The 26,047-nt window shown below is 43.7% G+C and overlaps 1 protein-coding gene across 10 annotated transcripts in view; it reads right to left on the minus strand.

The window, feature by feature from the left end:
- The window catches only part of LOC147017666 (teneurin-3-like), a 420,926-nt gene that overhangs the window by 380,122 nt on the left and 14,757 nt on the right, over positions 1 to 26,047 (minus strand). For 7 of the 10 annotated variants that reach the window (XM_085847416.1, XM_085847409.1, XM_085847413.1 and 4 more), the window contains exon 2: positions 18,569 to 18,682. The gene's annotated coding sequence lies outside the window, so the exon portion shown is untranslated. The remainder of the gene's footprint in view (positions 1 to 18,568; positions 18,683 to 26,047) is intronic. The other 3 variants (XM_085847415.1, XM_085847412.1, XM_085847414.1) reach the window with 1 other exon arrangement.

The following is a 26,047-nucleotide window of genomic DNA, read 5'->3' on the forward strand; positions in this document are numbered from 1 at the left end:
TTATAAGTACAGGTAACTCTGCTTAACTTGAATCTCTTGGGACCACAGAAATCTGTTCGACGTAGAACAAATCTGCCTCACAGAAGGTAAATAACACGTCTTGCATAATACGGTTTCAAAATTTGTTTAAACTTGTGCGATTATTCGACTTAATAAGGCTGACTTACATGCATGCAGAGTTACCTGTATTGTTCATACACTGCAGGCATTTTCAAATTCAAGTGTATAAATACGTAATATCATGATTAGTTATATATTGGTGTTTACAGCAAAATTAATTTTGGTGAAATATTAACAACTTGACAGCAAGTTTTCAAGACAATACTACATGATTGATGATTCTGAACAAAAATGGAAATACACCAAATGAAAGTATGAAGGTCAGAGATTGTAGGCTAGATTTTTTTTATGAAACCCCATCTAATGTGTTGCCATGGTAACCAAATAAACAGACAATTCATTACAAATTGTGTATTTTCATAAGAATGTGCAATTAAGTGATAAATATGTAAATTAATTGGGTTGCTAAATAATGATTGCCCATATTGTTAGCTTTCTAGATGCCAACATCCCAGACTACCATTGATCCTTACTGGGGTTATGATAATAAATAAGATCAACGGCATGCATAAAGAGGGCCCCCAAATTTAAAGCATTTCATTTTTGGGGCAGGCGTGGGGGCAGTGGTTCTATAGGTAATTTTTTGTTCCAATTTAATCATACAGGCTATAAATCAAATAAATCAATAATAATATCAATTGCTGCTATGATTGATATAATTCTTATTACAATAATCTTTACCATGGTAACACATTCAACGCATATACAGTAAGACTTATATACCATACATGTCAATGTCCATATGTGTACATGATTTTGCCCTTTTTTTTTAGTCTAAAACTTGACTGGTTTTTGGTCAACATAAGAAATAGACAAATACCAAAATTGTTCATCAAATTACTTATCAAAACAACGAATTTTCTCTTCTTTCCATAGATAACAACTTCTAAAAGCTTAGATGTCCTTGAAAGTTTATATGGGTCACATGATGACATGCTTCCAATACCGGGAGCCGTGCCTAAAGGCACTGTCGACGGCTAAAAGCTTAAATGCAGAAATTGAAAACGAAACCTATACATCCTGTACCCCTTCTCGGATTTGTTGCTGCACCCAAACGCGCAACAACCCGTCATTTTGACTAATAAAGTTTCACTCAGTTTCAAACTCGGTCTCTCCGAGCTCACTCGGTGAAGATCTGGATTCGATGCGAAGCTTGGCGCAAGAGTGTGAAACAAAATGGCGCCCATGTGACACGTGACCATCAAATTCTGGTCCCCCTATGTCGCTACTCTCTATATATAGGTACTCTATGCATGTGGTGCTCGCCCTCCGCTCATTGGCTGGAGGAAACGGTCCATGCCCTTCCTTGGGGCGGAGCCTCGATCCGAAGCGATGGAGGCTCCGCCCACGCCCTCAGCCAAAAACACGTGGACAATGCCGACTGGGTCGAGTGAAGGATGGTGGCGTTGTTGTTGTTGTAGTTGTAAAAACCTAACTAAAAATAACTCGTAGCACACACGAAATTCCCATTAGACATAGGGGATGGATTCCAACTATAAACACATACTTATCGAAATAACTGAACTACGGGGACTCTGGATGTTTGTGTGCACAAGGTTTTCCCCAAATTCGTAACAATATGTCACGTGATATCTGTAAACCAATGAGATTGCATATAAATGAACAAGTCAAAAAAGTGATCTTTAAAGGCTCAGGTGGTGGATAAAAATACCCTTTGGACAATCCCTGGATCGGACTTGGGCTGTGTGCCAAATTTAGTGGTTGTCGGTCCAGCCGTCCTTGTAAAAAAAACGCGAACAAACAGACAGCCGATGAATCTTATTGATTAGATTTGTGAATTTGAGATACAAATGATGCAATTATACCATATCCAGTTTTTAACATCTTGCTTGCTTTACATTCTTAGTTCATCCTTCAAACATCTTCCTTTTCCATGTAGTCCCCAATACTCATGCATGGAATGTTCATGGTAGGAGAGAATTATCTCCTTTTGCATAAGTACTCCAGATATATATGTCAGTGTGGCCGAGTACAGCTTGTGCTGATATTGAGGCAGACAGCACTTCTGCAGATTTATTTTATTTGGAATAAAAGTGAATTTTGCTCTGACGCAAAAATGTGTGTCCTCACCGGAGAAGCTGCAGGTGTTCCGACTGCTCCCGTGTGGCCACATAGACGTAGGCCAAAGCCTATAAGAGCTTTATCTCCCTTTTTATTTTTGGGCTTCTATCTTCCTTCCCTTTTGGGAGTCTCTGTCCAGAGGTCTACCCTCCATTAAGGAGGGTTCACGATTATTGTTGGGCAGTTTTGGTTGCAGCCAGTCATGTGATTCTCCCCAAAGGGACCCTGGCTGCTTGGCGGGGGTCATCGATGACACTTCGGGGAGTCATGCCAAGAAGGGTAAATGCCCATGTAGCTGCATGGTTATTTGTTAATTTTCTCCTTCCTGATTCACAGACAGCTCACCACTCGGGATTGCACGCATTGGGAAGGAGAGTGCAACATGCACACACCAAAATACGTTTGCCATATCTGCAAAGATGTGTGGGAAGTCAAGATTTTTTGGGGGGGCATACAAAGTTGAGGCTCATGGAGGAGTGAGAACATATAACGGATCAGGAAGTAAAATAAAAAAAGGGAACAGCAGAAAGAGAAGGGGTAAACATACCGACATCAGGGTCGAGAAGACAAAATTGAGGGAAATTTGGACAAATAAGGGATGTGGAGAAGAATGAGGGGCAGGGGAGGATGCACGAGGTGGACAAGGTGGATAGACAAGCAAAGTCTCAGGACGAAGAAAAGAAGCCAAATGAGGCACGTGGTATCACAGCAGAGACAGAATTTGCATGCCGGCTATCTGAGGACAGGCCTGAGCCACACAAACATGATGGATTCAACAATACAGCACAACAAAGTATGACTTAACATGGAAAATTGGACGAAAACACAAACAGCAACACAAACAGGGACGAAAATATAACAGAAAGACACGAGAGATCTGGTCCGGAAAACTTAGCTTTGATGAACTGGAAGGAGGAACTGCCAATCCGACGTCCATGTGCAGCAAAACCTGAAAGATCTCTTGTGACTTCAAAAAGAGAAAGCCTGCGATCCCTGAAATGATCGAAACCTCGATGAAAAACATTGGAGCTCGACTGATAATCCGGCCAGTTGGGAAATCAGTTAATTGCTTACTAGTTAAAGTTATAACTTCAAATAAAATAGCTTTTGTAAGTACTTACCAGGACAAAATATATCTGTGCTTGTGTGTTTATATGTGTGTTTGAATGTACAGTACCTATATAAAGCCCACACCCCCTTTCAAAATGTTCACCTATTGTTACCTTAGAGCCCGGAATTAAATTACATTAAATCAGACTTTTTCCACCTATATTTACACATCGTAACCCACAACTTCCAAGTGAAAACAAGTTCTACAAATTTCAGAAAATTAATTAAAAATACAAAACTAGAATATCTTGGTTGGAGAAATGTCCACCCCCCCCCCCCCCCCGAGTTAATACTTCCTGGAAGCACCTTTGACAGCAATTACAGCTGAGAGTCTGTTGGGATAGGTCTCTACCATCTTTGCACACCTTGCTTGGGCAATATTTGCCTATTCCTCTGTACAAAACTGTTCAAGCTCAGTCAGGTTGCATGGAGAACGTTGATGGAAAGCAATCTTCAAGTCATGTCACAGATTTTTGATTTGATTTAGGTCGGGGCTCTGACTGGGCTACTCAAGGACATTTATCTTTTTGTTCCTTGCCCACTCTGGTGTAGCTTTGGATGTGTGCTTCGGGTCATCGTCATGCTGAAAGGTGAACTTCCGTCAAAATTTTAGCTTTCTTTGCAGAGGGCAGCAGGTTTTCCTCGGATTTTTTGTATTTTGCTCCATCCATTTTCCCTTCTATCCAGACAAGTGTCCCAGTCCCTGCTGATGAGAAACATCCCCATAACATGATGTTGTCACCACCATACTTCACAGTAGGGATGGTGTTCTTTGGGTGATGTACTGTGTTGGGTTTGTACCAAACGTAACGTTTTGCATTTAGGCCAAAAAGTTTAATTTTGGTTTCATCAGATGAGAAAACTTTTTGCCACATGGCTTCAGAATCTCCGGAGTGTTTTTCTGCATTCCTCAAATGGGACTCAAGGTGGGCTCTTTTGAGGAATGGCTTCCTTCTTGCCACCCAACTGTACGGGTCAGACTTGTGGAATGCTTGGGATATTGTTGTCACATGCACACAGTGACCAGTCTTTGCCATAAAGGCATGTCGCTCCTTCAAATTTGCCATTGGCCTATTGGTGGCCTTTCTGATCAGTCTCCTCCTTGCTTGGTCATTCAGTTTGGAGGGACGTCCAGGGTCTGGGGGGGGGGTAATCTTGGTGGTACCGTATGCCTCCCATTTTTTTAATGATTGTCTTGACTGTACTCCAAGAAATATTTAAGTCCTCTGAAATATTTTTATTCCCATCCCTTGATCTGTGCCTTTCCGCAACTTTATCCCGGAGGTCTTTTGAAAGTTCCTTGGTGATCATGGTTGCATCTTTGCTGTGAAATGCACTACCCAGCAGAGGAAACCTACAGGAACAGCTGATTTTATTCTGAAATAATCAGAATCAGTACAATTTAACACAGGAGGAGGCCAATTAACTTGGTGTGTGATTTTGAAGGTGATTGGTTACACCTGAATTAATTTACAATTGCTATTATAAGTTGGATGGACACTTATCCAACCAAGACCGATGTTCTAGTTTTGTGTTTTTAAATAATTTTATGAAATTTGTAGAATTTATTTTTCACTTGGGAGTTGTGGGTTACGATGTGTAAATAAAGGTGTAAGAAAAATCTGGCTATAATTCCAGGCTATAAGGCAACAAAAAGTGAAAATTTTGAAAAGGGGGTGTAGACTTTCTCTAGGCACTGTAGACTGTGTGTGTGTGTGTGTGTGTGTGTGTGTGTGTGTGTGTGTGTGTGTGTGTGTGTGTGTGTGTGTGTGTGTGTGTGTGTGTGTGTGTGTGTGTGTGTGTGTGTGTGTGTGTGTGCGCGCGCTCTATGTCTGGATTCCTTATCGGCACTATGGTGCCACAATTGGTCTTTATGTTGATTATTTTGATTTGGCTCAGTACAATAGTTTATTCAAGAATAAACAAGGAGAAAAAGACATAAAATGTCAAAACCCCCATGGTTTTAGTGAGTTGGCTGTACAGTCTTAAAGGGCTAGCCCATATTTACAAGATTTGTTTGTATGTGCAACTGACTTGAATGGTCATGTGACACAGAGGATTGCGTATGAATGGGTTATTCGGTCATGAATATGAATGATTTGGGCCAGATAGTTATTTGGTGGATTAGCAAATACAACCCGTCGCTTCACAGGAATATTGGAGGGGGGGGAGAAAGAGGAAGAGAGGAGTGAGGGGAGGGTTTGAGGAGGGATGGAAGGGAAGGAACAAGGACGGAGGGGAGGGGAGGAAGGTGGGGAGGGAGAGAGGGAGAAGGGTCAGAAAGAGGGATAGGGTGGGAAGGAAGGGGTGGGAGAGAGAGGGATAGAGGTGGGAGGGAGAGGTAGGAGAGGCAGAGGGGTGAGACAGGCAGAAGGGCAAGACGAGTGACGAGTGCGGGGAGGGAGTGAAGGGAGGGCGAGGAGGGGGGATTCCGGCAAATGTGACGCCCAGCTGAATGTCCATCCGATAAATGGTACACACATTGATGAATCACCCTGCCTGTGAAGCACCGGAAAGACAGCTATAAACTGAGTCAGGATACGAACCCAGGCGAGACAGCTTAGAGCGAGCATGCGTACTTCTCGGCTATCCTGCCGTGATCTGGCGATTAATTGCTTTATAAAAACTGAATTGATCCGAGCAGCAGTTTTGACTGCTAGGTAAAATTTTAATTAAATTTTTTTAAAGGCTTTCATTTGGCCAATTAGCACTTTATTTGACACTTTTTCCTTCCCTCGACCTCCGGAGAGTTGTATGGTGGAGGAGATGGGTTGGGAGGAGGAAAGCGTGGGGAGGGGGGGTGGTAGCATGTGGGGGGAGGCAGCGTGAGGGGGGGAGGTCAGTGTGAGAGGGGAGGGCAGTGGGGGGCAGCATGGGGGAGCAGTGTGGGGAGGGGGAGGCAGCACAGAGGGAGGAAGGCAGTGAGGGTGCGGGGGAAGGCAGCGTGAGAGGGGTGGGGCAGTGTGGGAGGGAGAGCGTGGGGTGCAGTGCGGGGGGCAGCATGTTGGGGGAGGCAGCATGAGGGTAGGGAATGGGAAGGCGGCGCGAGGGTGAGGAATGGGAAGGTGGCACGAGGGTAGGGAATGGGAAGGCGGAGCAAGGGGAGGGAATGGGAAGGTGGCGCGAGGGTAGGGAATGGGAAGGCAGTGTGAGGGGGAGAAATGGGAAGTCAGCGTGAGGGGAGGGAATGGGAAGCAGTGTGAGGGGAGGGAATGGGAAGGTGGCGTGAGGGGGAAGAAATGCGAAGGCAGCGTGAGGAGAGGGAATGGGAAGGCTGTGTGAGGGAATGGCATGGGAAAGCAGTTTGAGGGGAGGGAATGGGAAGGCAGCATTCCAGGGCATCACTGGGGTGATAAAACGCACCCAGACAGCAGTGTTTTCTTTCTTACTGCCATGTTGTATATAAAACCAGGTGCTAGCATTTGAAAATCAAAACTAATGGTATATATTTGGTAAAGGCCTACCTATATGCAGTCACCCCCTCCCCCCCCCCAGGGTCACCGACACATTCCTCCAACCTCATCATGGTGAATGTTAATTGTGCATGCTTACTGGTGATATACTCAATCTTTAACTCACACACATGCACAGATTTCCCCACACCCGCACTGCACGCTGGCACGTCCCGCCTGGTTTCGATGCCACAGCACGTCCACTTCCCATGGGGCTTCAGTGCAGCAGAAGTACATGGTTCACGAGAAGGTCACATAACCTCCTCCACAGGGCCACGCACCAGGGGCCCGAGTTCGAGTTCAGATCGAGCACTCACGAAACCCACGCACCGCACACACGTAACCAAGAACAGGCACGCACGCACACACCCCACAGAGTGTCATTTGTTCCCATTTCTACCATGTCCATGTGTGCCATCTATGTACCTCTTCACTTACAGAAACTACCGACTCTTAATATATTGGCGGAACAATAGTTTATTCATGTTTATTTTTTTAATGTAAGCAAATCACCCAAAACGGTTATAGCAAACTACATATGTAATTGCCAGAAAAAAAGGACCGATGTTGACTGCACCGTCATGGATTGCAAAAGCAGGTGATGAAGCACGGCGTTTCACTCAATGAAGTTACACTTTCTGCACATTCTATAATCTTTTCTTCACTCAATATAATCGTCCGAACTGTAGAAAAAGTTAAGTTCAATGCTTTTCTTCAATAAATACACAAAGTTAGAAAAACCGCTAATTTGTTAAAATTTTCCGATTTCACTCCAGATTTTGAAACTTTATTTTGTCCACCAGATCCGATTCGCAAATCCGACATAACATTTCGATTATATACTTTAATTAGCCTGTGAGAGTAGATCGTGTTTCCAAATCGAGGCATGTTTGAATAGGCCGAACAAAATGGCGAATTAGGACCCCCCCCCCCCCCGCACCCCCCATCAAATGTGAGCGAGGTGTCCGAGGGTGTCCAAAGATGCGCCTGATGAAGGATATAATTAAATAAGACTTAATTATCTTCAAAAGGGGTTTTTAATGAACCCAAGCACCCAATTTTCAGTCATGCACTTCCATGGTGTTTTCTTAGTCGGTATGCAAAGTTTCAGGCTGCTCGGTTTCATGGTTTTGGAGTTACGGAGGAGAAACACTGACACACAGACTTGTTATTATGGAATATAGAAGATAGTTGGTCACATGACATATATGATGTTTTTAATTGGGAATGCAAATTTTGCACAAAAGGGATTCAATGTTCATCTATTTTGGGGGAGAGTTGGCCATCTTGGATCTGATCTCGAAAACAAATAACGTACTTTTAAGTAAGTCATCATTCATTATCTGGGTGCCAAGTTTGAACAACATCGGTGAATACATGTCCGAGAAATGGTTGAGGCCGTGTTCAACATCAGGTTTTTCTAACGAAAATGACCGCCAGTCGGCCATCTTTGATCAACTTGCGAAACAAAATGATGTGCATCATGTGTTGTCTTTGTTCCAAGTACGAATAAAATCGGTCCATACATGTCCAAGATGTAGTTGCGGACGCACGCACGTACACGAAAATCGAGACCAAATTCAAGAGCCCCCGTTTCGGACCGAGTCCAACGGAGGCTAATAAAGTTCCTCCTTTCCCTTCCAAATTAATATATACATCTGTGGTGATGTCATCGATATGACATTAAAACAAGTACTTTTACAGGATGCCGTACAGGTAGCACCTTGTCTCTTAGCTTGTCTAGTCTTAGTGAGATTCTCGTCTCGACTATAAATTGTCAGATGGTTTGATTCACAGGTAGGGCATTGCTTTAAAACGGTGACCTCTCTCGGATGGGCATTACACCTAGGACATGTGTGTTAGCATTAGTTACAGTCAGCTCGTCTTGTTCTGTAAATAGTGTTGGTGCTGCTGAAGAAGTCTCAAGGCAAGGATTATGCTGGGTGGACTGCTATTGATTTACCAAAAGTCAGTCATGGCAGGAAATTGGAATTGTTGAAGGGAGCCGGTGATAATTCATCTACTCTTCGTATAGATACCATGCCATCCTTGAGATCCATATACTTTGCTAGCAGACGGGTCACCGACATGACGACCACCTGAGGGACTTTTTGTTGCAACACCCTGCCTGCGAAGCACCAATTGGACAGTTTATTGTTGGGCTGAGAATGGTACCCATGTGAGGACTGAGATAGAGATTTCAACTTTTTCTTTTAGTTGAAAAAAAAACTTCTCCTCTTCTCCTCCTATATGTCTTCTCCTCTTCTTCCTTTTATAAGGAGTGAGGTCTGATGGCACCAATATTCTGTCTTGCCTTGACCACGATACTCCTCCACATCCCTCTGTCCCCAACCAACCCCCTCCACTCTCCAACCTACCTTACGGATATCCTTCCTCACACAATCCTCCCATCTCAACCGCAGTCTTCATCTTTTCCTCCGGCCTTGCTCCCTCAGTCTATCCGCTCTCTTCTCCCATCTGTACCAAGTGTCCAGCCCATCTCAGCCAGGCTATATGAATATATAGTATATGTGATTTAGCTCACCAAAGAACGAATGTTGGTTTACTCCTCTTCCACATCTTGTAAAGATGTTCTCATGAAAATTTATCTATTTTAAGCTCGATTGTACAAACTCAATTTATCAATTTACCAATCTTCTCTATACTGATCCCGTTCTTGTACAATGAAGTGAATCGAATTAGCACTTCATTCCTTCGAAACATCTTCTATATTTTTGCTCTCCCATCCATCTTTCCGCATTCACCAACACACACACACACACACACACACACACACACACACACACACACACACACACACACACACACACACACACACACACACACACCCTCGCTCGGTTCAGCCATTTGTGTCAATTATTGATCATTATCTTAAAGTCACCAAGGGACTCGTGGGAGGGTGTGCGGAGTTAAAGGGTCAAGCCTGCATCTAAAAATGAAGGTTCACATATCTAAACGCGTGTTTCAAAATGTGTTTCTAACTCACATTTGTTTTTGAAGCTTCACTGAAAAAAAAAAACGTGAAGAAAAATATCACTTCATATGGTGCATCGTGTGGTTAGTGTTGGTGGGAAGGGGGAATGAATGATATATTTACAGGTGTGCAGTTTTATATTTATTTTGATACACCATGGTTAATGTATGCCTGGTGTTGGCTTCATGGTTTGGGGTGGTGGGCTTGGGATTCTAGGATCCTGAGTTCAAATCCCACTTGGTTATTAAATTAATATCAGGTAGGGTTGAATCTGCCTGTCATCCTTCTGAGGTTGGCAAAATGAGTGCCAGCATGCTGGTATCCTGTGTCGGAGTGGCGACCCATCCAGGATTGTGCCCAATAGCCAAGGAGACTGCTTGGGCAGCACCAACGCTCTGCACAGAGTATGGTCCCGATGGATGGATGGTTAATGTGTTAATTCATATTATTGGTACATCTCTGACATTTACGGAATACACGAGGAGATGTTTGACCATACTCTAATCTCCGAAAAGTTTTTTTTTTTCATTAATTTTTTTTTTTTAAATAAAATGCCCAACGCACCAACTACTCTGCTTGATTATTGAAAGCTACATTTGGTCACGAGCTCCACAATACCATGGTGATCTCGAATACATATCAAGGAAGTTGGTAAATGGAGCAGAAGGAATGTCTGAACTCGATGTTTTCCAATGTCTGTTTATGCTATATTCATTAACAGGTTGGAACTTGTGGTAGACATCTTTGAGTATGAGAGGACAACATGGTATTGCAGAGGGTTGACATTTTCAGGGTTGGAGGGAGGATTGAGACTGGATGGACTCGGGGGGAATGATTATTCAGACAAATGAAGGATAAAATGAGTGGAGAGCAGCAGGATTATATTTGGGGGGAGGTACCGAGCACAGGATTACTGGATGAGCATGAGTGGCAAAGTGGGGTTAGGGAGCGACAAAAGGCTGAAAGGGTAAGGGGAAGCAAAAGTGTCTACATGAGGATGGAGAGGACTGCTCTGCCACCGACGCGTACATTTACCTTTAAGCCACTGATTTCACAGCCTCCAGACGTGAAATATGGAATGTCGGAACACCAGCACAAGGTAGGGAACAATACTCCTTGGTGCTACAAATGGATGTTGGACACCATTAAGAGCTGACAGTAGCCAAAGTAGCCAAGGAATGAATTGACAATATACGACAGTATTATAAAGGTGTGGCCTGATGGAGGCCATATTTGAGATCCACAGGACAGATGCAAAGATGAATTTTAAGGACTTTTTAATTAATGAGCTTTAAGTTAGTTAATTATGTCACATGATATATATGTATTTTATTTGTCTAGGTTCAGTACTGCCGAAGCTGTTTCTTGGCAAGAGTTATCCTGGGTGGTTTGACATTGACTTCCAAGCAGTTCTGTTGTTGCATATGGCAGCTTGGCTGCCCGGTAGCTATCGTTTCTTGGAAGCACGACTATGCCGCTGAAGCTGTGTCCCTCTACCAGTACACTGGTACTCATTTTGCCGACCTCAGAAGGATGACAGGCTGAGTCAACCCCACCTGGTATTAATTCAGCAGCCAAAGGGGCTCGAGCTCAGGATCCTAGGATCCTAAGCCAACCACCCTCAGCACTAAGAAAACACCAGGCTTCCCAGCAGCAGTTATAGCAGGAATCTGAAATTTCTTCAGGGTGCCGGAGATAGCTCACCTACTCTTCGTAAAGGACATCGTGCGATCTTCAACTTCCACCAACTAATGCTGGCAGACGGGACGCCTAGTTTCTGTCTATCTGAGGGACGGCGCACACATTGATGAATTACCCTGCCTGTGAAACAACGGGATGACAGTTTATCGTTGGGTCAGGATTCACTCCCAGGCTAGATGGTCGATACACGAGTTCGCGTACCTCTCGGCCACGTCGGCCTGATCCTCAAGTATACTTCAAAAGGATGCGATAAAACGGAAATCTAAATTAAATGTTTCAGACATTGAAAATGAATTTAATAATTTTCTTTAAATTTGCAATTACAGAATACATGGCATGAAGATTACAAAAATAAATTAAAAAGAAGTAATTTTTTCCACAAGAGAAATTTGTTAATGTATGTGGTGTCACTTGCCATGACGGCTCGAACCAGATGGCAGGGAAACAATTTAAGAGTAAAATTGATACCTCCATTAAGGTCAAGGGAGTAGAATGGCAAAGATAAATGCTTTGGTGCTTTCACTGGTCTGTGCTCGTATCTATAGTGATGAAGAATGGCAGATACAAACAGGGAAGAGGCAGGATTTGTGCCAATGCCAATGCACGTCCACATTCGGTACAGATACCAGATTTGTCAAAACAAACTTTCAATCTACTTCGTTGTTTGTTTACACATCGACCCCAAAAACCGCAAAAAATCATTTGAAACCATGAATCATACGCAACAACTCTTGCAATATTGGCAGCAAAATGTGTAAGGGGTTCCAGAAGGAAATATTAGCTGAGTTTGAGTTCGACGTGGACTTTTTGATGCGGAAAAATGAAAAAAGTTCAGAGAAAATAATGAAAACACCTAGTTAGAGGTATTTCAGTGCAACCCTTATGGTACGACCAATATCCCTTCGATGCAGTCACGCCTCAATTTGATTTGCGTATAAATCTTTGGGATGGCTACGCAGCCATTCAGGATGTGGTTTTTGATTTGTAAACTTCATCCCATCCAGATGTTATATGAATGGTCTGAAGAGATGAAGATCAAATATTTATGGGAGATGACTTAGAGCTTCGGAAGCCACCCTCATGGATTAGTAATGGCCACATTTGCCGTGTGTGGGTGTTGTCCAGTTGTCACGTCCCTGGGACAGCATACATTGGTCTCGTCTCCGAGTTGCTTGTCCAGCTTCATCAAGTAATGAGTTGATGCAGTATTGTATACATTGATGGTTTTTTTTACCATCAGCTCAGAGAAAGCAGCTCGTAGAAAGGCACGAGTGCAGAGTGAGGGACGTACGTGGTCGAGAAAGAATGTAGCTAGGAGATGGCCTGTAAGAACAGGGCTTCACAGCTGGCTTTCCTTCGACACATGAAGATGGCACAATTCTCGCATTCGTGCTGAGGCAATTTGGCTCGCGTGGTGAAGCGAGACGTTGGCCATCGACTCTTGGCTGGTCGTATGGGACGGGCCATGAAGCCTCATGTGTCACCGTAGGGAACGGCGCCATTCTAAGCTGCATGCAGTCTCTGAGCCTTGGTGTTGAATACCGCTCACGAATTGCCTGATGAACGTTCCTGCTGCGAGAGAGCGGCTTGGCGCCATTTTGCACGTGTCTGCATGTGCAAATAGAAACGCCTCGAATTCATGTTCCATAAAGACCATCTCTGGATCAAACTAAGTGCTAGAATAAAGGAGGGGATTTTCTTTGATTTTGTTTCCCCTTGTCTGTATTTAAGCCTGTGTGTAGAAGCACCTTAAATTAGACTTTAGTTTACCTCACCTATTATTAGATTCTGATTGTTGTCCTTTGTAAATATTTGTCTATTTTCATTAAATTCCCGCATTTATTTTAAGTTGCCGTGTCCGTGTATTTGTTGTGGGGTTTGAGTATAAACCCCCCTGTGCTGTGCATCCATCTGTGCCTCCGTCGCTCTGCTATTGTGCCTCACCCCTCCTGCACACGTTATCATCTCCGAGGATCAATGTGTCCACCTCCTATTAAGGAAGAACCGCTCGGCTATCCGGTCTGGCGATGTTGACCGCCTGTCACCACAATTTGGGGTCAGGGGTTTAACCTCGCCCGCCAGTACCACGACAATATATTGCTTCTTTGGTTGCAGGTCACAACAGCAATTGCACTACATTTTTGCATCTATCGCTAAAAGGAGAAGTGTGTGTGTGTGGGTGTGTGTGTGTGTGTGTGTGTGTGTGTGTGTGTGGTGTGTGTGTGTGTGTGTGTGTGTGTGTGTGTGTGTGTGTGTGTGTGTGTGTGTGTGTGTGTGTGTGTGTGTGTGTGTGTGTGTGTGTGTGTGTGTGTGTGTGTGTGTGTGTCCGTGTCATAGAGAGGGGAGGGGAAATGTGTTAAAATTTCAACATTTTGTTTCCATATATAGGTAACTGCCAGCAACCTTTTTGATAAGTTCACTGTAACTCCTGAACAGAAGGATGAAACTTGATTGCATTCACTTCTTTATTTACAATGGTTGTACCTAGAACTAGAAAACATCTGTAGTTATTGATTAAGGAGAGGAGCAAGTGGTACGACCTATTTTTGAACGCATGATCGAGGCTCATGGAAGAGCTGGAGCAGAATGGAAGGGAAGGAAGTTGAAAAAGGGGAAACATCAATAGCAGAGTAGAAGTGAGAGTGAGATCAAGGGGAGGGGGAGAAGGACACATCAGGGTGAACAAGCTGCACACAAGCTGAATAAAACACAGTAATAAGTGGAAAGGGAAAGTGGGGATGAAACAGAAACGGAACAAACCAACTGGTACCGAACAAGTGAGAAGAGATGAGGGAGAGGGATCATAATAACTAACCCTTGGGCAATATCGACACCCAGGAAATTGTTGCTATAAAAGATTACAATATTAATATATCCTTGGGAATTTTAATGATATTACATTGTGTTTGGAGTGAATATAATGGGTGTGAACACACAGATGAAAATGAAGACATTGATATATATATATATATATATATATATATATATATATATATATATATATATATATATATATATATATATATATATATATATATATATATATAGTCCTCGCCCAGTCTGTGCCAGGGCAGGTTCGAGTTTGAAAGTCATTGGAATTATTGATACTCTGCTGTCCTACAACTACGGCCAAATATTTCTCTAGATTAGTGTTAAAGAAAAGCTCCTAGAATTAAAAATAATAATAATAAAAATTAACATATTGAGTGCACCTGAAACTCCGCAATTAAATGGCCTCACACTTTCCACATATGAAGATATCTCTTTTGTAGTGGTTCAGTACACAGCAAATACAATTCAAAATTGCAACGCTCGCATTGTACCTGAAGGAATGCTGGAAGTGATTTGAGATGAGAAGCAGCACGTTTACTTTCGCACACCAACGCAAGCACTGGCAATCATTCACTGCACCACCTGCCCCCGGCCCCCTCCACCCTCACGTCCCAGATCAAATTCCCCAAGATCTGCTTTATGGCGAGCCCCAACTCCCCCACCCTCTTGCTAATGTGCCAAAAGTACTCCTTGATAGCTGCTCTCAGTGCATTAGAGGCAATCTCTCTGCTCTCTCACAAATTTATGAGCGTTCAAATAACATCGTAAATTAAAATGTGATTGCGAAACATATTTATCATATGCCACTTGAATCCTTTCAGCTATCACAGACCCATTGTTTGTTAAAGATGTACAAAATTGTGAGTATGAAAAATAATATGTGCACAAGTTACTTCTCCAGATTATTTGTGAGACAATGTAAAGCAAGTACTAACGGTGTATTCTCTCAATACCAGGCAAATCCCAAAATTCCGTTCGGTCCACTCGTTTACTCAAATTCTGTCATTATGGTTATTATGGTAGCGCCTTCACAAATTACATATCACCTGCATAACTAACTAAAAAATAAATAAATGATAAAATCATTATTTCAGGCAGATATAATATACTCACTAGTTGCTGTGAATGTCGTACCTGGCTGGGTCGTGAAAGACTATGTCTTACGAGGGCTACGATAACTTCATCATATTTTTTTCTTTGTACAATTGTTATTACCACGAGGGCTGGCAAGATGGTCTGGACTCTCGAGGTATGCACATCCACCTCTAAACTGTCTAGCCTGGGTTCGATTCCCGACCCAGCTGTAAACTGTCATCCTGGTGTTTCACAGGTAGGGTGATTCATCAATGTGTGTGCCATCCTTCAGGTGGATGTGAAACATGTATCCTGTCTGCCAGCATTTGTTGGTGGATGTTAAAGATCCCATGGTGTCCTTCACAAAGAGTAGGTGAGCCATCGCTTGCACCATGGCCAAATTCCAAATTCCAAATTCCTGCCCTAACTCGTCGAACATCAGGCCTGGCCAGCTGGTTTGTGAAGACTTGAGCCAAGTTTCACCCAGCAGACCCCACAATGTGGGATAATCACGACTGTTAAAGAAGAATAGCTCTTACCACACACACCCAAAGTGAAGAGAGGGGAGACGAGCGAGATCATTTTCTTATTTTTTTACTCTGTCTGCGTGGCAGTCAAACAAAATTAAAAATCATTCCAAACAAGAAACTCGTTGTTTTTAAGGATGTCATAAAGGACACAAACAACAGGTATGAAGAACTAATGTCACGCGTTAAATAAGGTGGTGTAAAAGAAGATGCATCCACAGCAATAAAACTTCCGAAACAAGATTTTTTTTTATACAACCTTTAAAATCATTATTTCAAATGAATTTTATACTTGAGTAGTGCACAACACAAACCAACTTTTTGACACTTTCAAAACCCTTCCGTTGAGCAACATTTGGACAAAATATTGCAGCATTTTACATCATTACAACCAATCAAATTTGCAGCTCACAGACTCCGCCCCATGTTCTTGTTAACTCCACCACCGAAGGTGGATAGAGGTTATGTTTTCAGCCATCTGTTTGTCTGTGAGCAGGATATCTCAAGGTATGGACGGATTGGGACGATATGAACCTTCCTAGCAGGTTGGGTTTGTGACAAGGACAGATTTATGAAATTTTGGTGAAGATCCTGATCTGGATATGAGAACTTTAAAAAATATTTCAATGATTCTTCACCATTGAGAGGAAGGGTCAAAAACGATAAACAGTACAGCATGATATCTCAAATAGTTGTCGATGGATTACAAAACTTGGTGGATGAGTTTGGTTGGTGACACAAACAAGCCGATTAGATTTTGATGCATGACAAGGATGAATGATCCGGATGCAGATCCGGCCTATCAATGGGATACAAAACATAAACTGTTCAGCCTGGCGGAGGTGTGCGCTCTACCGAGTGCCATTCTACTTGTATATTTATTGAACGCCTTCCACAAAGTACATTATAAATAATCAAATATAGAAAATATACAAACATTTTGTTTTGTTATACATTATCAGCATTGCTAGTTGTTTGTCATGGAAGAACATGATGCTTCACCAACCTGATAAAGGTCCCAATTCGAGTGTTGGATAAAACTCGATCGTATTCTTCGAATACCCTGCGCAGTCTTGAGAAGGACTTTGTGTGAGCCAACTCTTTTGTTGTTGAAGGTTTTTTTTATCCAATAGGGCTGTCAGACCATGTGACTAATGACATCATCTTTATCAAACCATATTTCTGATGGGTCGTTGATCCATTCATCCATTGGGACCACTCTGTGCAGAGCGTTGGTGCTGCCGAAGCAGTCTCCTTGGCTATTGGGCACAATCCTGGATGGGTTGCTACTCCGACACAGGATACCACAGGTAGTTGATAAATTAGTTAAATTTTGCATTGATCGGTAAAGCGGCTTCTCCTACGAAGATTTTCAAAGATTTCCCCTTAGTTCCAATATGGCTGCCAGACCACGTGACACATGATGGTCATTTTAATGAAAATCCTGTTCAAATTTCAAGTCAATTGGGTGATAATTGAGGATTTCAGAAATTTGGCCTCTGTTGACCTTTTGGATAATGTTGACCTCAAAAATAATTGGTGGTTGAATTCAGTGAGCTGATATGAAAATTCTGTTCAAATTTCAAGTCAATCAGATGAAAATTGACAATTTTAGACATTTTGATCTATGTGGTCGAGTTTCAATTTCTTCTGCTGAACGGTTTTCGATGTACACTCTTAACAAAATGCAGACACATAGGAGGTATGACATGTGTACGAATGTTACCGATCGCTTAACAATGCTATTCGCTTCGCAAGCGTAGGGGAATAAAGAATGTCGGCGAACGATGTCAACGCCGAGCTAGTTGTCAACTGTGGGTACTGAGGTCTCATGTTTGAGTGGAGGTCATTACAATCTGAGTGGCTGGCAGGATGTCCTCGAGGTCCGCACACTCGCCTCTCAGCTGTCTAGCCTGCATTGGAATTTCGGCCCAGCTATAAACTGTTGTTCTTGTGCTTTGCAGGCCGGGCGATTCATCAGTGTGTGCCATCATTTGGATGGACTTCATCGAGCATGTCCAGTCTGCTTGGAACGTTAAAGATCCCATGGTGTCCTTTGCGGAGAGTTGGTGCGCTATCACCGACACTATTAACAAATTCCAGATTCCTGCTGTAACCTTCAGGGGGCACTGCACCAGCGGCACAGCTGCACCCTCAGCAAATGATGCTTCCCACAGTCATGTGCTGCATATGAAAGAAGAAGACGACGACTAGGATGACAATCTGAGGATGCTCCCCAAAGACAAAACCATAACAAAGGCAAATAGACACAGTTGAAAATTGAAGAAGTACAAGCTTGTTGTACATCTTTGGTTGTCTGGTGTCGAAACCCTCGACCTGCTGAGCAAACCCTTGCTCGGCCACTCAGCAATACTATTGTCCAGCATGACTGCTTACCACTAATCGGTGGTGTTGCTAGTTACCTGCCATTTTTACTATGATTATTATCAGCCGAGTTGACATTTCTCAACTCTTTGCTGAACTCGGATCACAAATTCTAAACGGTTCGATGCCGAGCCAACAATAATCATGCATGCACTGAATTTAAAGTCTCATAACAATGATAATTACATCATCAATCATTGCACTCAATCAAAAAGAAAACGTCACAATCAAATGCAGCAAATGTAGTAATACATTTGTAACAATACCATCATCAAAACTGTCGAAATTACCAGCGGCCTCAAAGAAAGTGCTCTTGATTCCATCTCCCGCTCACTTTATGTTTCACTCCGTAGGAAGTCTTGAGTGCAGAAAGGTTGGAAAACATTCTCAGGAGCAAACACTTTCTGAAAATACAGTTGTGGATCTTGTTTAGCCACCGGCAAGCCTTCCGAAAGCTAATCAACTTGGTAACGGGAAAGTTGTAACTTGTTTACAATGTAATTACTTGAGAACAAACCAGTCAAATTTGCATGCCCCCTGGCCAAATGGATCATGATGTAGTTCATTAGAGTGTGGAGAGTCGAGCTCAGAGCATTTCTGCATTTGAAACTTTTATAGTGTACTAATGCCCCAAAGACAGCAACTGAGATGCAAAAAAACACTCGATGCGTTTCCAACACGGTTGGGGCTGAGCCGTTGAGGCAATTAGCCCGGGCCGCCTGTAGCCATTCAATGAGCTGTGGAGGGGACAAGTCTCGTGTCCCGCACCTTCTCACAGTTCGGAGCATTGTTTGCCAAGCTGCAGAAAGGTAATATTTGGATGTGCTCAAAAAAAAAATTAAAACAGGAATCTGGAGAGCGATTACATCACGACAAAATCAGTCTTGGATGACTAAGAGGCTGGAGTCAGGATTGCAGGATGATGACTATATTTCTCTAATGGCAGAAAATAAAAAGGACTTCATTAAACTGTTGCAGACAGTGAAGAAGGAAAGTGAAAAAAAATCTGGTCTTTATTTAAACCTAAGCAAAAACAAATACTCAAATCTTGTCAACTGAGAAGATTGACGTGTTCGGATTCGGAGACGATCACGTGGAAATAGTGGAACGTTTAATCTTCCTGGGTCATAAGATAGACGCGAGTGAGGAATGTGTAGGAGAAATTAATAGACGCTTAGCATCGGAGAGAATAGCAACGTCAATATTGACAGAAATCTGGAAAGACAAAGATGTAACAATACAAACGAAGAGGAGGCTGGTGATTGTTGTGGTATTTTCAGTTGTAATATGTACAGATGTGAGTTGTGAAGAGTGAAAAAGAAAGAAAGGAAGAAGATTGACAGTTACGAATTGTGGTGTTGGAGATTGATGTCAAAAAAATTCCACGGACTGCAAGAAGAACTAGAACGGCACTCGTTAGAGCACGTAGTCTTGCCCTGTGCGCTCATTCCGAACAACAAAAAAAAGCACCAAAATTAACTGAACACGCTATTATGATGGCCAATATAGTCATCTCATCCATGCACCTTAATTTGTCACACGTAATGCCATTATTATCCGTAACGTTATTGATTATTAGCATATTCAACGACCACATTTTGCACATTAAGGCTAAATTGCATCAATGAAGATGAATATGAAATTTTTTTCAAACGACAGTAAATTCTGCATGGCCAGTCGATCATATGTATGAAGTTTCGCATCGATCTGTTAAGTGGTTCTGGTGAAGTTTTTTTTTTTAACATTTTTATTTTCAATCCAATTCCAAACAGTAGAAGATAGAAAGAAGGAGGGGGTAGAGTGGGGGGGGGCGAGGCTGGAGAGGAAACAGTAGAAGACAGAAAGACCACCGACCTGCCTGCAGTGAGAAAGTGAGACACCCAAAGACTCAGCCTCATCGTGGGAGATACCAATGATCCTAAATACCTTGGTTTCCATGGCGTGAAGCCGAGAAAGGTGAGAGGTGGGGGCACCAGCCCAGAGGGGAGAGCAGCACTCCATCAGGCTGTGGACAAAAGCTTTGTATGGGGTCAGGAGCTCAGGTGTGCCAAGGAAACCTAATTGGCGAATGGCTTTGGAGGTCAGCTTGGACATGTGGCTTTCTCCCAGGAAAGATCATGGCAGAAAGGGAGGCCAAAAAGTTTGAATGAAAGGACTTCTTCAAGAGGATTGTTGAGAAAGTAGATGGGGGTGGAGGTTCCAGACGGTCCTTTCGGAGAGACATTGTGAGTGTGTGAGATTTGTCAGGATTGAAAGACATGTTCCACATGTTGGACCAGTTTGTGATTTTATCAAGATCTGCAGAGTGAAGAGGCTGCTGCTTGTTGATCTGAGGGATGACAGATGGTTCGGCAGAGGGTGGAGTCATCAGTAAAGAGATAAAGAGGATTTTCCAGAGAGTCGGAGAGATCATTGATGAAAACAAGAAAAAGAACGGGGCCCAGAACACTGCCTTGAGGAACTCCAGCCTGGACAGGAAGAGGGGATGCAAGAATTCCATTTAGGGCCACATGTTGACTGTGACAGGAGAGGAAGTCTGCGAGCCATGAGTGGAGATGTCCTTGGATACCATAGGAAGACAGTTTGGTCAGCAGGGCAGAGTGCCAGACCGTGTCAAAATCATGCGATATGTCGAGGGATATGGCGCTGATCTCATGTCTGGCATTGAGGACCTCCATCCATTGTTGGGAAAGGAAGAGCAACAAGTCCAGCGTAGAGTGACATGGTATGAATCCGAAACCAGACCAGTTTCAGAGAAGATGTCCAAATGTTTTCCAATAATCCAATATGGCTGCCATACCATGTGACTTATGACGTCAGAGTTATCAATAAAATATTATCCTGGAGGAGTTCCTCCTATGTTTAAAACTTTGCATTGATTGGACAAGCAGTTACAGAGAAAACTAGAATGGCGCTGAACAATTTACGTTTTGGTTCCCACCGAAAGACCGGATCTGGATCCGGACCTGAACCAAAATCTAATTGGCTTGTTCTTGTCACCTCCCAACTCATCCATCTTGTTTCGTCATAATGAGTACATCATGCTCCACTGTATATCGTTTTTGGCCCAATATCTTAATGGTGAAGAAATACTGGAATTTAAAAAAATTATCATATCCAGATCCGGATACGGATCTTAACCAAAATCGATTCATTTCGTCCTTGTTGCACACCCAACCAACCTCTCCAACCGAGTTTCGTCCGGATCCATCCATAACTTTTCCACATATCTAGCTACAGCTGGACAGACAGACAGGGTTGAAAACATAACCTCCGCCCATCTTTGGTGGTGGAGGTAAAAAACAAAATTTAAAGCAAAAACATATAGACGTGGACACACACACACATGCACACACACACAATCACTGGACTCGGGAAGAAGAGGTCAGATCAATTGGGATGGAGAACAATTCATTATAAATGGCCAAGACCAATGGCTTGAAGAAAACGACCATTGTAAGAGAGAGCCTCCAGTGACCGTTGAAAGGCTGGCCTGGAAGCTTCGAGAATGTGAGCGTCATTGGGTGGGGCCTGCGCGCAGTTTGGCGTTCCCTCCTTCCGAGCCGAGCCCATTCGAGTTTCTGCAACAAGTCCTCTCAGTCGGGGCTTCTGGCTGTCGTAAGAATCGGACCTCGCTTGGCACCGCTTAAGGCGAGCGAGCATTCGGCTGGGTTTTGGCGCGCAAGAGCAATTATGGGGAAACGAACGGAGCCGATTTCTCTCAAGTCAATGCCGACCAAACATCACCTGGGCACGTGATAGCCACCACGAAGCTTCACAATGGGGATAATGGTTGCGGGATGAGGGATGAGGGATTTCCTTTAGAGCGGAGGGAGTTTGAGGTTATGCAACTGTACTTAATGTCTTGATTGCCTTACGTGCGTGTGGGAAGAGATCATGTCAAATTACAGTCTGTATTAGATAAAAACGCGTGTACTTACGTGTGGTGTGAGTGTTATGTCCGCAGACTGGCATGTTACATCAACACCGTGAGCTAATAGTTGTTCGCACTGTTGCTTTACGACAACCGTACTGGTTTACGGTTCCCTTTCCTGTTTTACGGTGCTCCTGCCATTTTGTGAGACCGAAGGTTTAAAAAAAAAAAGCCGTGTTTGATGACACTGACCGACATAGTCGAGTCCCGTCTCGAACACAACCTCGTGAGAAAACAGAAAGGGAAATTAACGATAAATAAGAGAGATAAATTAATTATAAAGGGAGTGTAAGGAAGTGTGGTATTGGGAGTTGCATGATTATTGTGTGCATGATGAGCCAGAACCGATGAGGCGGAACCGAGAATGACGTCAGTGAGCTGTGAGGAGTGAAGGAGGTGAGAGCCACCATCAAAGGATTGAGTCAAATACACCGTGGGCCGAGCATCCGAAATGTGTCTCGTTTTTGAGTTCCGTGACCCACCTCGTGTATCTACCTGAAATTTTGCATAGATTTAGATAAAACTAGCCAGGATGCGATGATGGTTCGCGTGCATTATTGAACAATGCCACGATAGGTACGATCGAGTTAGTGGAAGCTTTTAAGGAAGCCCTACCGTAAAAACCTATCTCTTCCGTCAAAATTGACCAAATCAAATCAGATTTTTTTTTATATGTTGTACTTATGGACATTACGCACAGCTTCTCGGAAATGAAATTGCGAGAAAAATATGGAGAAAAAAATATAAATCAATAAAAAGTTAAAGTGGGCGTGGCTCCGCCCACAAGTGACATGGGACGCCCCTCATACAAAAAGACACAAGACCATGATATCTAGCTTGTGTCCAAGTTTCATCAAGATCGCATCAAACGTCACGGAGCTATGCTCTGGAGAGAGTCACAAACAGACAGACACAACGAAAATAGTGGTCACTACTGGCACCCGCGAACCAAAAAAAACCACTTAGAAAGAATTCACAACTCGTCAGTGCAAAAAGTTGCACATTAATTAGTTATGCTAATTAGCAAAACCTATAGCGCCATCTTGTGTCCATTCTGAGATAGCTGTGTATTACTCCATGGAAATTATGATGTCTATGTATTGATTGTATTCATATAATGGGGAGACGACTCACATTGTGTTGTAATCATTTTATTTTAAAAAGTACAAGCAAAAATAGGAGCCTTTCTTTGAAATGAATTTCTCTCATGTTTAACACATTCATGTATACTGAACAAAAATATAAACGCACCAACCTAAATATCTAAGTCAAGATTGCCATTATGGGAAAATGGTCAAACCGATGATATGTTTGAGCAATGGTTCCTTTGTTTTGCTCAAGACAGATGTTCCCATTGAAATTGACCACTCTGAGTGTGTGGACTCACACGTTGAGTAATCCTTCCCATGAGCACCATGGGGCTTGACAGAGTGATGGTCAGTGAGCGTGACCAGGATACAAACACTCCCTATAGCTTGCTCTATAAAAGGCCTCCCCAAAATGTGGACTGGTGCCAAATGTCAACATGCCACAGATGTCACAAATCTTGAGGGAGCGCGCCATTGGCATGCTGAATGCTGGGACGTCAGTACGGGCCGTTGCAGCACACTTCAATGTCCACCACTCCACCATTAGCCCCCTGAGAACGCGCCTCAGAGAGACTGGAAGCACCGTGAACCGCCCACATGCCCGGCGACCACGTGTGACCACCGCCGGTCAGGATCGTCACATGAGGCTGCAACATCTCCGGGATCGACTCCGACCGGCCACGAGGACTGCCGATGAGACTGTCGTGCTGCATAACAGGCGCATTTCAGCCCAAACGGTGCGTAACCGCTTGAGGGAGGGCAACCTCCGAGCCCGCCGACCACACCGGGGACTCTACCTCACTGCAGTCCGGCGTCAGACCCGACTGAACTGGGCCAATGTTCACTTGCGCTGGACCCTCGCACGATGGAGGAGAGTGCTGTTCACCGATGAGTCGCGCTTCCAGCTGTATCGGGCTGATGGCGGACTCCGCGTCTGGCGTCGGGCTGGGGAGCGCTACACTGACGCCAATGTCCTTCGTCGGGTGTCACACGGTGGTGCCAGTGTTATGGTGTGGGCAGGCATATGCCATGGAGAGCGCACTCGGCTTCATTTCATTGAAGGCAACTTGAACGGGCAGCGGTACAGGGACGAGATACTCAGACCCATTGTCGTGCCGTTTGTGCACCTTCACCATGTGACGTTTCAGCACGACAATGCTCGCCCCCATGTTGCCAGGATCTGCATGGACACTCCTCGGTGAGGAGGACATTGATGTCCTCGACTGGCCTCCATATTCTCCCGACATGTCGCCCTTCGAGCACCTTTGGGACGTTCTTGATCGACGCGTACGACAACGTTACGCAGTCCCAGAGAACGTCCGCCAGCTCCGTGTGGCTCTCCAGGAGGAATGGGAAAACATCCCTCAGGCCACCATCGATAATCTGGTGATGTCCATGCGCAGGAGATGCACCGCTCTGCGCGACGCCAACGGTGGACACACCCGCTACTGACTGTGTGAACTCTGACAGTGACACCTCGGTTGTGTCGGCTGTTGTAGCGCAATGACTGTCGCCAGAATTCTCAAGGAACTCTTTGAAATTTAATGCTCAATTGTCATGGATTCTATAACCAAATTGTTGTGAAGATTTAGTAATCATGAGTTTGAGGTAAAATAGTAACAATAGCTTGGTGCGTTTATATTTTTGTTCAGTATACATCAATGTAAAACACTGTGGTATCACACAATGATGACACGAGTCACTGTGTCACGGAGCATCTACTCCTCATCAGATTCTTCATCATCGGAATCTAACTCTTTCGTGGTAATAGAGTTTCTGCAGTCGACACACTTGCAAAGCTCCGTGCATGACGCACCATGCCGTCGACAAGAACATGTTCCTTTGCCTGTACCAGACGGCTTCTCACAGATAGTTTTCTTGCATTTACAATATGTCAGTTCAAGCAAGCTGCTCGGAGGTAGAGGCAGATCACCTCAATCGATGTCTAATTCATCATGTACAACTTTCCATCCATGTCCATTTGGACTGGGAATTGGTGGAAACTTCCAGACATCTAGTGTGTACAGCAGCCTGGTAATTTGCTCTCATGACGTGCTTCTTGAGAGAGTCTGCATCGGGTGGAATACGTGCCTCTGATTTGGTTAACATAAGGAACAGATTGTATCTGGCTTCATAGACTTTCTTACAGTCCTGCCGATACATTTTGCAAACAAATTTCTCCGCACCTTCCACCAATTCATCACTGACTGAATGAACTCAACTCTTGAAAGACAGCATGGCAAGCAATGTCACTTGCAAACAACTTGAGGGGTTTGGGTTTAGACTTTCCATGAAAAGAGCTGACCGAATCACAACCTGTGAAACAGTGGAGTGATATCAAGGCTTTGCTGAAATCTGGTCCCAGATGTGAGCTTATCTTTGATAGACTCCGGGTCCTCCTATTGTTACCTCTTCCAGTGTGGAACAATACCTCTGCTCCAATATGCTCAGCCATGGTGATTCCAATCACAAAGACGTTTGTGTCAGGACTTTTGATTATGACCGGGTATGGGGCCCGTCTGTTGAACTTGATTGCTGATGTCGAGCAGCATACTGGCAGTGAAGGAAAAGACGAGTATCTGCTTCTTCGTTGTTACACTCAACTTCTGGCACAGAGTGAACAATCATTTGCTCATTCTCGTCTGTAAACTCATGGCACTCCCCATCATGAGCAACCAACACCTTGACTTTCTTCAGATATTCAGCTGGTTTCTTCCTCAAAGTCTGGAAAAAAAAACCTGATCAGC

This window comes from Eptatretus burgeri, chromosome 11 (assembly GCF_056783735.1).
Source record: "Eptatretus burgeri isolate ZD-2024b chromosome 11, Ebu_testis_v1, whole genome shotgun sequence".
In the NCBI taxonomy this organism is placed as follows: Eukaryota; Metazoa; Chordata; class Myxini; order Myxiniformes; family Myxinidae; genus Eptatretus; species Eptatretus burgeri.